Raw genomic sequence first — 12,675 nt, forward strand, 5'->3', positions numbered from 1 at the left:
GAGCCAGTTTGCCTGGGTATCACCAGCAGAGGCTACAGACCAGCAAAGATTGCTGCCTGTTTCTTCCTCTGGAAGCTTCATCCCAGAGGAGCACCCACCAGATTCAAACTGGGGCTCTCCTGTATGAGGGTCTGTTGACCCCTACTGGGAGATGTCTCCTAGTCAGGAGGCATAGGGGTCAGGAATCCACTTGAGGAGGCAATCTGACCCTCAGCAGAGCTCAAGTGCTGTGCTGAGAGATCTGCTGCTCTCTTCAGAGTCAGCAAGCAGAAACATTTGAGTCTGCTAAGCTGCACCCACAGCTGCCTCTTCACCCAGGTGCTCCATCCCAGGGAGATGGGAGTTTTTTCCATAAGCAACTGACTGGGGCTACTGCCTTTCTTTCAGAGGTGCCCTGTCCAGAGAGGAGAAATCTAGAGAGGCAGTCTGGTTACAGTGGTTTTGCACACTGTGGTGGGTTCTTCCCTCAGTTCAAACTTGCAGCAGCTTTGTTTACACTGTGAGGGGAAAACTGCCTACTCAAGCCTCAGTAATGGCAAACTCCCCTCTCCCCACTAAGCTGGAACATCCCAGGTCAATTTCAGACTGCTGTACTGGCAACAAGAATTTCAAGCCAGTGGATCTTAACTCACTGGTCTCCATGGGGGTGGGATCTGCTGAGCTAGATCACTTGACTCCCTGGTTTCAGCCCCTTTCCAGGGGAGTGAACAGTTCTGTCTCACTGGCATTCCAAGTGCCATTGAGATATGAAAACAAAAAACCTCCTGCAGCTAGCTGGGTCTTTAAAGTGCCTGGGAGTGGGCACTGGTAACGTATATAGGATATTTCTTTAGCCTTGGCCTAGTTTTCTCACTTCAGCATGACGAACCTTTCATATTGGATAATTCTTACAGAGAGGAGCTGTCCTGTGCATTTGAGGATACCAACATCTCTAGATTTTAACCCATTATTTGCCAGTGGCACTTCATTTTACCCCAAGGGAAACTATCAAACATGTCTTTACACACTGCCAAATGTCCCCCACAGGGTGATAATATTCTCCATTGGGAACCTTTGTGTTAGGGCAATTTGAATCTGCAATGAAAGATTACATATACCTTTTGTTTCTCAGCTGGGTTTATGATTGAGAAATAGAATACAAGACAATTCAAGAAAATTGCTACTTATTTATTATTAAAGATAATTGACAATATGTACTTTTGGGAAGACAGTGTCCCAGTACGGCACTTTTACTAAAGTCTACTATATATAAATCAACCTCGTGAAAGCATATTTTCTTGCATTCCTAAACCAATTCTCTTCCGACTTCTCATGAGGAGTTGTAAACTCAAACATGAGCAAAGGTAAAACATTTTGATAGACCTCTAGCTAGGATTCTCACCTTTTATGTTCTGAATAATTCCTTTCTGAAGAATTTCCTTTACTCTTCAGGATTTTATTGTACTTTTTCTTACTGTAATTAACACCTGGGCCTTGGGCATCAATTACATATTGCTTTATATTATTTTCTGGTAGAATAATAAATGTTAGAAGTGGATTTTCAGTGTGATTACAAACTCTCTGAGGGCAACATACTTCTTTTTTATGTTTCACAGCATCCAGTGTTGTGTCATACTCATTGATACTGACTATAATTGTTGGTGTCAAACAAATGTGGTCTCTACTCAGGATTCTGTCAACCCAGGGCTGGGTAAATTTACACAACTCAGTTTCCTCAAGTTGAGTAGACACATGTTTGAGTTCTACACCTAACTTCCATGCATTCAAAACAACACTTGGATTAGAATTCAACTTCTTATCTAATTTTCCAACTTTCCTAGACAGAAAGAATATAGTGTTGATGCTAACTTGGTTGTCAAGATCCATAATTGATACAATATTTAATGTGAATTAATGTTTAAGCACCCTAAATTTGTACATCCATCTCTTGTGAGGCTATTTCATACAAGATAGTGTTTAAAGTGGTACATTAAATGCTTATAGGTTTATTGATGTAAAAACTCAAGGTAATTGAAGTAACCTTTTGTATATAGAATAATTTTCAGCAAAAAAATTTCTCTGAATGTGAAATTTTCAGAGTTGCAATTCTGAAAATCTGTTCATTTGTACATCAAAAGACATTTAATCTTCAGTAAAATATGAAAATAATAATTCAAATAGCTACCTAAACCTATTATATTAATAAATATATTTTTGAGAAGAAACATTAGCAGAATTGCATATTGATAATGTAACTCCTATTTGACTTATGATTTTCCTCATTATCTTAATAATAGTCATCTTTTATTTTGTGGCCACAATTTAGCCAGACTTTGAGCTCAGTCAGCTTTTGGGGCCTCCTCAATGCCAGGAAGAGGTAAAAGCTGTGCTAACATTTGCAGTAATGGCACAGCATATCTTTATTAGTAACAAGATCAATGAAACCAATAACTCCCTGAGTACTTACTGTGTGTCAGTTTCTACCCTAAACTCTCATAAATCACTTCATCAAATTTTCAAAACAACTATATGAAGCAGATATTGTCTGACTGTGCAAATAAAAAAAGAAAAACATAGGAATGCAAGAATACTTGCAAAATACCACAGTTAATGCCAGCACCTTAGGGCTGAGTTCTCTTAGTTTACCCAGCCATATTTCCGAACACCAAGTCCTTAGACTTTTAGGTCATGGGAAAATGCACTAGTTGTCGCTTGTAGGATATAACTTAACTTAAAAATGACTTATTGGCCATTTCTGACTTTTGCCTAAGCTTGCTTTTATCAGAAATTTCTTATTTTACTTTCCCATCTTATGAATGTTTTCTTCACATTAGAAAAATAAATCTAAAATGATGTGACCTGAGGTGGCTTCCTGGCAAGGACTTCCAAACTGCATTCCAGTGTTCTCTAAAATCTCCATGGAAGTGGTTCAGTAGCCACTATGATTAAGGGGCAAGAAGAGAAAAGTCAGGGAATTAGGTCACTTCTGCCCAATTCCCTTAAATAGATTCACTTCTCTGTTTTCAATAGTAAAACTATATCTATCTATCTATCTTATCTATCTATCTATCTATCTATCTATCTATCTATCTATCTATTTAATCTATCTGCCATCTAGCTATTTTGGGGGAAAATTCGCTATTTTTAAAACAAGTTTAAAGAACACTTCTCTTGTTGACCTCCACTTTTAACATAGAAAGCTGAGGCTTATAGAGTTAGGCAGTTGGCCCCAAATCTCACAGCTTGTCAGAGGTCTCCTAACTCCAAGTCCAACCTATTTTTTGTCACACCATACTCCTGGCCCAAAGGAGAATAGTGTTTAAGTGTGTTGTATGTGGCGCACTAGACTCTGGGCTGTCATTCCGCAGGCCCATGCTGGGTTGATGGCTGATTCACCTAACCTCCATCTTTGCTGGAATGGTAGAGGCCCCTGGAGCTTGTTCTTAGGCTCAGCTTCCATTTGCATGGGCCTAACATATGTTCCTGCTTCACTTTCTTTTTTAGCCACCTTCATTGATTTTTGTGACTTTCAACAAATTAGAAAAGAATACATACCCACCTAGAGAACTAAGTTCTCAATGGGACATGTTATATATGATTCAGCACCAACATTTTTTCTTGTTTGTTTTTTAAACTTACTTGATTGTTGAGAGCAAACTTTTTAATCAGGAAAGGCTCCCGTGAATGAATTTGAAATCATCTCTTTTTCAGAGTGATTTGAAAGGTTCAATAAAGTGCTATGCTGCAATTGACTATGGACATAGTCATCCAGTGTGTATGAACCACAGTGGCCTTTATTCTGGGCATCAGTAAAGGACAATAGACATTACCGACTCTAAGGAAAAGGGGAGGTAAGAGGCAGCTGGAACAAGAATGAAGTGGTAAACTGCAGCTGGCTGAATCCCTTGTCCTGGCCAATGTAGCACATAACACATTCTGCTACATTATCACAAGGGGTATTTGATACTTATAAGATTTTTATAGTTTGGAGAAGAGCATGCATTCAGAGTTTGAACTGTGTATTCTTTTACTTTATGGTATTCATTAACACCAAGTTTATATTTCAGTTGAAGGAAAATCATTCCGAGAAAGAAGATTTACAGGGAAAGACAGCTTATAGTTTATTTCAGGGAATTTCTCAAAGATACTCATGTTACTAGTTGATTAATAACAATATTTTTCTTTCCAATAATATTTTCAAATTAGAAATAGTTTTCAGGATTGCAGTTATTAAGAAGAACATTGTGTGTATGTGAGAGGGAGAACTTCTTGAGTTTTAATTCTTTCTTGATTTCACTGTTACAAATTACTCTATGATTAATACTCACAGATTAAATGGTCAACTAGTCCAAAGAGTGATTTATTCTATAAATGAGATCAGATACTGTATCTCAAGTAGCCAATTATTCTCAACAGCTGTTATCTCAATATTATGAACTGAATGTTTGTGTCCTCAAAAAATTGATATGCAAAAATCTTAATCCCCAGTGTGATTATATTAGAAAGTAGGGCCTTTGGGTGGTCTAAACTAAAAATGAAATTCTAAGCCCCCCAGCCATCTGAATGGATCCCTCCTCTTGGCAATGGCATTCCAAAGCTAATCTAAAATACTAGTTCAAGCCATGATGTAAAGGGGAGGTTGAACATGCTTCAGTGTACCCCCCTCACTTTTGGAATTACTAGTAGAACAGACTCCTTAAGTCTCATAAGAAATATTTACAATCTGTTTTCTCTGAAGCTTGCTACCAGGAAGCTTCATCTGCATGATAAAACCATAGTCTCCACAAACCCGTATTGTAACCCAGACATTCCTTTCTATTAATAATAACTTTTTCAACCAATTGCCAATCAGAAAATTTTTTAATCTGCCTATGACTCGGAAGCCCCCATTTTCAGTTGTTATGTCTTGTCAGACTAAACCAATGTACACCTTAGATATATTGATGTCTCATGTCTTCCTAAAATACATGAAACGAAGCTGTACCCCAGCTACCTTTGGCACATGTTCTTGGGATCTTCTGAGACCTGTGTCATGGGCCAATGGTCACTCATATTTGGCTCAGAATAAATCTGTTCAAATATTTCAGAGTTTGACTCTTTTCATTGACAATAATTTGGCACCAAATATATGAGGCCTTAGAGAAGAATCGGGACTCTGGATTTATAACTAAGGTACCAGCAGGAACTCATTGAAGGCCTTCCCTGACTTTGAGCTTCTCTTCCAGTGGAACTGGTAAGTTCTTCTGAGCCCCAGCCTTCCCATTGGTTGACAGTCCTTCATTAATCTGAGCTTTTTTTCTTTTGTTCTAGGAAGTTGTTGTTTAGAATCCTAATTCTAGTTCAGAAGTGCATTCTAAAGGGTCTTCTCCATTGCTTTTTCTCACAGTGAACATCCAACAAAATTAGTTTTAAAAGGCTTGTTCAGGAAACATATTTAAGAAGTGATCACTTCATGTTTTGAGCCCTGAGGTGCTAGATGCCCTCAGAGAGAAACTGAGACATACAAGATAGCAGAAACAATCAGTGATGACACACTATGAAGTCCCACCCACCGTCAGCACACTTGGATCCTTTACACTAAATTCTAGGCCATAGCTCAGTTCCTCCAAAGAAAGAAAGAAAGAAGAGAGAGAGAGAAGGAAAGAGAGAAAGAAAAAAACAAAGAAAGAAAGAAGAGAAAGAAGAAAGAGAAAGAGAAGGAAAGAAAGACAAAAGAAAAGAAAAAAAAGAAAGGAAGTGGGAAACAAATAATATACCTGAATGGCACCTCTACTTGCAAGGGTTTGTATACAATGGACATATAATGGTATTTTGTGCATGTTTTAAACTGATGGACAAATTGCTTCAAGAAAAAATTCAGAGCCCAAAGATTGACCTGCAACTTTAGAATTTCTAGTTTCTTTATTTCACTATCTTCTTTTCTGTCTGCTTTAAATCTGTTGCTACTTTTTTACTGAGATTTTTTTAAACTAAAAAAAACAAAAAAACACTGTTGGGATCCAACTTTTGTTTGTTTGTTTGTTTGTTTGTTTTTGCCATTCAGTGAGTTTGTATTAATATCACAGGGCTGGAGTTCTGAAGTAAAATCTATAGGGTTTTGTTAATATGCTTGTGCATGTTCGTGTTTAGGTGTATGTACAGGTATTCTGTTATGTGTTTTGGCCACAGGTACTGAATTGGCTTAAAGTTAAAGCGTATCACAAATTAAATAATAATTTGAAATGCTTTTCAGATTCATGAGACTTAAGTGCAATCTTTAATAAATAGGTTGGCTTCAAAATTATTGTTAAAGTAATATTAGAAGGGTCTTAAGAATTGTCAGCATTTTTTGTTCCATTTTTTTGATAAGCAGACTCAAATTTACACCTGCAGAATACTATAAGGTGTCAAAAATTCCCATAAGGTTTATGAAACTATAAACCCGGCCCAAAACAAAATAATCTTAGCTTGTGTAATTTTTGATAAATAAAACAGTAAATATTTTTGGTTTAATGAAAACAACTAAGTTGTGAATTATTGGCAAAATACTCATATTTTAACCTTAAGTTTCTTACTTAGGTAAACAAGTAAAATTCATGGGCTATAAAAATGGTTAACAGTGGGTATTCCTGGGCAAGATAGCTGAATAGGAACAGCTTCTGTCTACAGCTCCCAGAGAGACCAGTGCAGAAGGCAGGTGATGTCTGCATTGCCAACTGGTTAGCCTGTGGTGCAGGTGTAGCCCATGGAGGGTGAGCAGAAGCAGGGTGGGGCATCAACTCACTCAGGAAGCACAAGGGGTTGGGGAACTCACTTCCCTACCCCTAGGGAAGCTATGAGGGACTGTGCCATGAGGGATGGTGCACTCTGGCCCAGATACTGTGCTTTTCCAATAATCTTCACAACCTACAAACCAGGAGATTCTCTCAGGTGCCTACACCACCAGGGCCCTGGGTTTCAAGCACAAAACTGGGGAGCCATTTGGGCAGACACCAAACTAGCTGTAGGAGTTTTTGTTGTTGTTGTTCATACTGCAGTGGTGCCTGGAATGCCAGCAAGACAGAACCATTTACTTCCCCTGATAAGGGGTCTGAAGCCAGGGAACCAAGTGGTCTTGCTCAGCAGATCCCAGCCCAGTGGAGCCCAGCAAGCTAAGATACACTTGAAATTCTTGCTGCCAGCACAACATTCTGAAGTCAACCTGGAATGCTTGAGCTTGGTCCAGGAAGAGACGTAGGCCATTACTGTTGCTTCAGTAGGCAGTTTTCCCCCAACAGTATAAACAAAGCCATCAGGAAGTTCAGAGTACACCTCAGTGCCACAAAGCCTCTGTAGCCAGACTGCCTTTCTAGATTCCTCCTCTCTGGGCAGGGCATCTCTGAAAGAAAGACAGCATCCCCAGTCAAGCTTATAGATAAAACTCCTATCTCCCTGGGACAGAGCAATTGGGGGAAGGGTTGGCTGTGGTTACAGCCTCAGCAGACTTAAATGTTCCTGCCTGCCAGCTATGAAAAAAACAGCAAATCTTCCAGCACAGTGCTCAAGCTCTGAAAAGAGATAGATTGCCTCTCAAGTGGGTCACTGACCCCCATGCCTCCTGACTAAGAGACACCTCCCAACAGGGGTCGACACATCATACTGAAGAATTCCAGCTGGCATCTGGTAGGTGCCCTTCTGGGAAAAAGATTTCAGACAAAAGAGCAGGCAGCAATCTTTGCTGTTCTGCAGCTTCCACTGGTGATACCCAGGAAAACAGGGTCTGGAGTAGACCCCCAGAAATCTTCAGGAGACCTGCAGAAGAGGGGCCTCACTGTTAGAAGGGAAACTAACAAACAGAAAGCAATAGCATCAAGATCAACAAAAATGGTAACCATGCAAAAACTCCATCTGAAGGTCACTAATAGCAAAGACCAAAGGTCGATAAATCCACAAAGATGAGGAAAAACCAGCATAAAAAGGCCAAAAATTTCCCAAACCAGAATGCCTCTTCTCCAAAGGATCACAACTCATCGCCAGCAAGTGAACAAAACTGGACGGAAAATGAATTTGACAAGTATACAGATGTAGGCTTCAGAAGGTGAGTAATAACAAAGTCTTCTGAGCTAAAGGAGCATGCTCTAACTCAATACAAGGAAGAAAAGAACCTTGATAAAAGGTTAGAGAAATTGCTAACTAGAATAACCAGTTTAGAGAAGAACATAAATGACCTACAGAACTGAAAAACACAGCGAAGCATACACAAGTATCAATACCCAAATCAATCAAGTAGAAAGAAGGATATCAGAGATTGAAGATCAACTTAAAGAAATAAAGCCTGAAGACAAGATTAGAGAAAAAAGAATAAAAAGGAAGAAACAAAGGCTCCAAGAAAAATGGGACTATTTGAAAAGACTAAACCTACATTTGATTGGTGTACCCAAAAGTGACAGGGAAAATGGAAGCAAGTTGTAAAACACACTCATGGTATTATCCAGGAGAACGTTCCCAACCTAGCAAGATAGGCCAACATTCAAATTCAGAAAATACAGACAACACCAAAAAGATACTCCTTGAGAAGAGCAACCCCAAGACACATAATTGTCAGATTCACCAAAATTGAAATGAAAGAAAAAATGTTAAGGGCAGCCAGAGAGTCAGGCCAAGTTACCCACAAAGACAGGCCCATGATACTAACAGTGGATCTCTCTACAGAAATCCTAAAAGCAAGAAGAGAGTGGAGGCCAATATTCAACATTCTTAAAGAGTAGAATTTTCAATCCACAATTTCATTTCTAGCCAAAGTAAGCTTCACAAGTGAAGGAGAAATAAAATCCTTTACAGACAAGAAAATACTGATGGATTTTGTCACCAACAGGCATGCCTTATAAGGGCCCCTGAAGGAAGTACTAAATATAGAAAAAAAAAAAAAAAAAAAACGGCCAGGCACGGTGGCTCATGCCTATGATCCCAGCACTTTCAGAGGCCAAGGTGGGTGGATCATGAGGTCAAGAGATTGAGACCATTCTGGTCAACAAGGTGAAACCCTGCCTCTACTAAAAATACAAAAATTAGCTGGGCATGGTGGTGCACACCTGTAGTCCCAGCCACTCGGGAGGCTGAGGCAGGAGAATTGCTTGAACCCAGGAGGTGAAAGTTGCAGTGAGTCAAGGTCATGCCATTGTACTCCTGTCTGGGTAACAACAGCGAAACTCCATCTAAAAAAAAAAAAAAAAGGTACCAGCCACTGCAAAAACAAACAAAGATGTAAAGACCATTGACACTATGAAGAAACTGCATCAATTAATGGACAAAATAACCAGTTGGCATCATAATGACAGTATCAAATTCACACATAACAATATTAACCTTAAATGTAAGTGGGCTAAATGTCTCAATTAAGAGACACAGACTGGCAAATTGAATAAAGAGTTAAGACCCATAGGTGTGCTGTATTCAGGAGTCCCATCTCATGTGCAAAAACATACACAGGCTCAAAAGAAAGGGACAGAGGAAGATTTACCAAGAAAATGGAAAGCAAAAGAAAAGCTGAGGTTCCAATTCTAGTCTGTAATGAAGCAGACTTTAAACCAACAAAGATCAAAAAAGACAAAGAAGGGCATTACATAATGGTAAAGGAATCAATGCAACAAGAAGAGCAACTATCCTACATATATATGCACACAATACAGGAGCACCCAGGTTTATAAAGCAAGTTCGTAGGGAACTACACAGAGACTTGGACTCCTACACAACAATAGTGGGAGACTTTATCACCTGACTATCAATATTAGACAGATCAAGGGAACAGAAATTTAACAAGAATATTCAGGACTTGAACTCAGATCTGGAACAAGTACACCTAATAGACATCTAGAGATTCTCCACCCCAAATCAAGAGAATATATATTCTTCTCAGCGCTACATAATACTCATTCTAAAATTGACCACATAATTGGAAGTAAAACACTCCTCAGCAAATGCAAAAAAACTGGAAATTATAACAAACAGTCTCTCAGACCACAGAGCCATCAAATTAGAACTCAGGATTAAGAAACTCACTCAAAACCACACAACTACATGAAGACTGAACAACCTGCTCCTGAATGACTACTGGTAAATAATGAAAGCAAGGCAGAAATAAGTAAGTTCTTTGAAACCAATGAAAGCAAAGACACAATGTGCCACACTCTCCAGGACACAGATAAAGCAGTGTTTAGAGAGAAATTTATAGCAGTAAATGCCCAGAGGAGAAAAAAGAAAAGATCTAAAACCAACACTCTACCATCACGATTAAAAGAACTAGAGAAGCAAGAGCAAATAAAATAAAAAATAAGCAGAAGACAAGAAATAACTAAGATAAGAGCAGAACTGAAGGAGACAGAGACACTAAAAACCCTCCAAAAAAATCAATACATCCAGGAGGTGATTCTTTGAAAAGATTAACAAAATAAGTAGACCACTAGCCAGACTAATAAAGAAGAAAAGAGAGAATAATCTAATAAATACAATGAAAAATGATGAAGAGGACATCACCACTGATCCCACAGAAATACAAATTACCATCACAGGATACTGTAAACACCTGTATGCAAATAAACTAGAAAGTCTAGAAGAAATAAATTCATGGACACATACACTTTACAAAGACTAAACCAGGAAGAAGTCAATTCCCTGAATAGACCAATAATAAGTTCTTAAATTGAAACAGTAATTAATAGCCTACCAACCAAAGAAAGCCAAAGACAAGAGGGAATCACAGCCGAATTCTACCAGAGATACAAAGAGGATCTGGTGTTGTTCCTTCTAAAACGATTTCAAACTATAGAAAATGAGGACTCCTCCCTAACTCATCGTATATGGTCAGATTCATTCTGATACCAAAACCTGGCAGAAACACAGCAAAAAAAAAAAAAAAAAAAAAAAAAATTTAGGCCAATATTCCTGATGAACATCAATGTGAAAATTTTCAATAAAATACTGGCAAACAAAATTCAGCAGCACATTAAAAAATTATCTACCACAATCAAGTTGGCTTCATCCCTGGGATGCAAGGCTGGTTCAACATACACAGATCAATAAACATATTCCATCACATAAACAGAACTAATGACAAAAATCACATAATTATTTCAATAGTTGCAGAGAAGGCCTTGAAAAAAATTCAACAGCTCTTCATGCTAAATACACTCAAAAAACTAGGTATTAATGGAACATATCTCAAAATAGTAAGAACTATTTATTACAAACCAACAGCCAATATCATACAGAATGGGCAAAAACTGGAAGCATTCCCTCTGAAATACAGCACAAGACAAAGATGCCCTTTCTCACTGCTCCTATTCAACATACGATTGGAAGTTCTGGCCAGGACAATCAGGAAAGAGAAAGAAATACAGTGTATTCAAATAGGAAGAGAGGAAGTCAAATTATCTCCTTTTACAGATGACATAATTGTATATTTAGAAAACCCCATCATCTCAGCCCAAAAACTTCTTGAGCTTATAAGCAAAACAGATACCATGTAGCCATGATAATCCTAAGCAAAAAGAACAAAGCTGGAAGCATCATGCCATTTGACTTCAAACTATACTACAAGGCTACAGTAACCAAAACAGTGTGGTACTGGTACCAAAACAGATATATAGACCAATGGAATAGAGCAGAAGTCTCAGAAATAACATATCTACAACCATCTGATCTTTGACAACCTGACAGAAACAAGCAATTGGGAAAGGATTTTCTTTTTAATAAATGGAATTTCATCAAAAATGAAAGAGCTAGAGGAGCAAGATAAAAAATTCTCAAAATTTAGCAAAAGACAAGAAATAACAAAGATCAGAGCAGCACTGAAGGACATAGAGACACAAAAAATCCTTCAAAAAATTAATCCAGGAGCTGTTTTTTTGAAAAGATAAACAAAATAGACAGGCCACTAACAAGATTAATAAAAAAGAAAAGAGAGAAGAATCAAATAAATGCAATAAAAATGATAAATCAGGGATATTACCACTGATTTCACAGAAATACAAACTGCCATCAGAGATTACTACAGGCAATTTCATGCATATAAACCAATAAACCTGGAAGAAATGGATAAATTCCTGAACACTTACACACTCCCCAGCCTAAATCAGGAAGAAATTAAAATTCTGAAGAGACCCATAGCAAGAGCTGAAGTTGAGGCAGCAATTAATAGTCTACCACCCAAAAAAAGCCCAGGTCCAGATGGGTTCACAGCAGAATTCTACCAGACATACAAAGAGGAGCTGGTATCACTCCTTCTGAAACTATTCCAAACAATCCAAAAAGAGGGAATACTTTCTAAGTCATTTTATGAGATCAACATCACCTTAATATCAAAATGACTCAACAAGAAAAGAAAACTTCAGGCCAATATCCATGGTGAACATAGATGCAAAAACTTTCAATAAAATAATGGCAAACCGACTGCAACAGCACATCAAAAAGCTTATCCATCATGATCAAGTAGGCTTCATCCAGGGAATGCAAGGCTGGTTCAACATATGCAAGTCTGTAAATGTAATTCACTGCATAATCAGAATCAAAGACAAAACCCACATGATTATATCAATAGATGCAGAGAAAGCTTTCTACAAAATTCAACAGTGCTTTATGCTAAAAACTCTCAATAAACTATGTATTCACAGAACGTATCTCAAAATAATAAAAGCTCTATACAACAAACCCACAGCCAATATCATACTGAATGGGCAAAAA

The sequence above is a fragment of the Callithrix jacchus genome, chromosome 2 (genome assembly GCF_049354715.1).
Source record: "Callithrix jacchus isolate 240 chromosome 2, calJac240_pri, whole genome shotgun sequence".
Classification (NCBI taxonomy): Eukaryota; Metazoa; Chordata; class Mammalia; order Primates; family Cebidae; genus Callithrix; species Callithrix jacchus.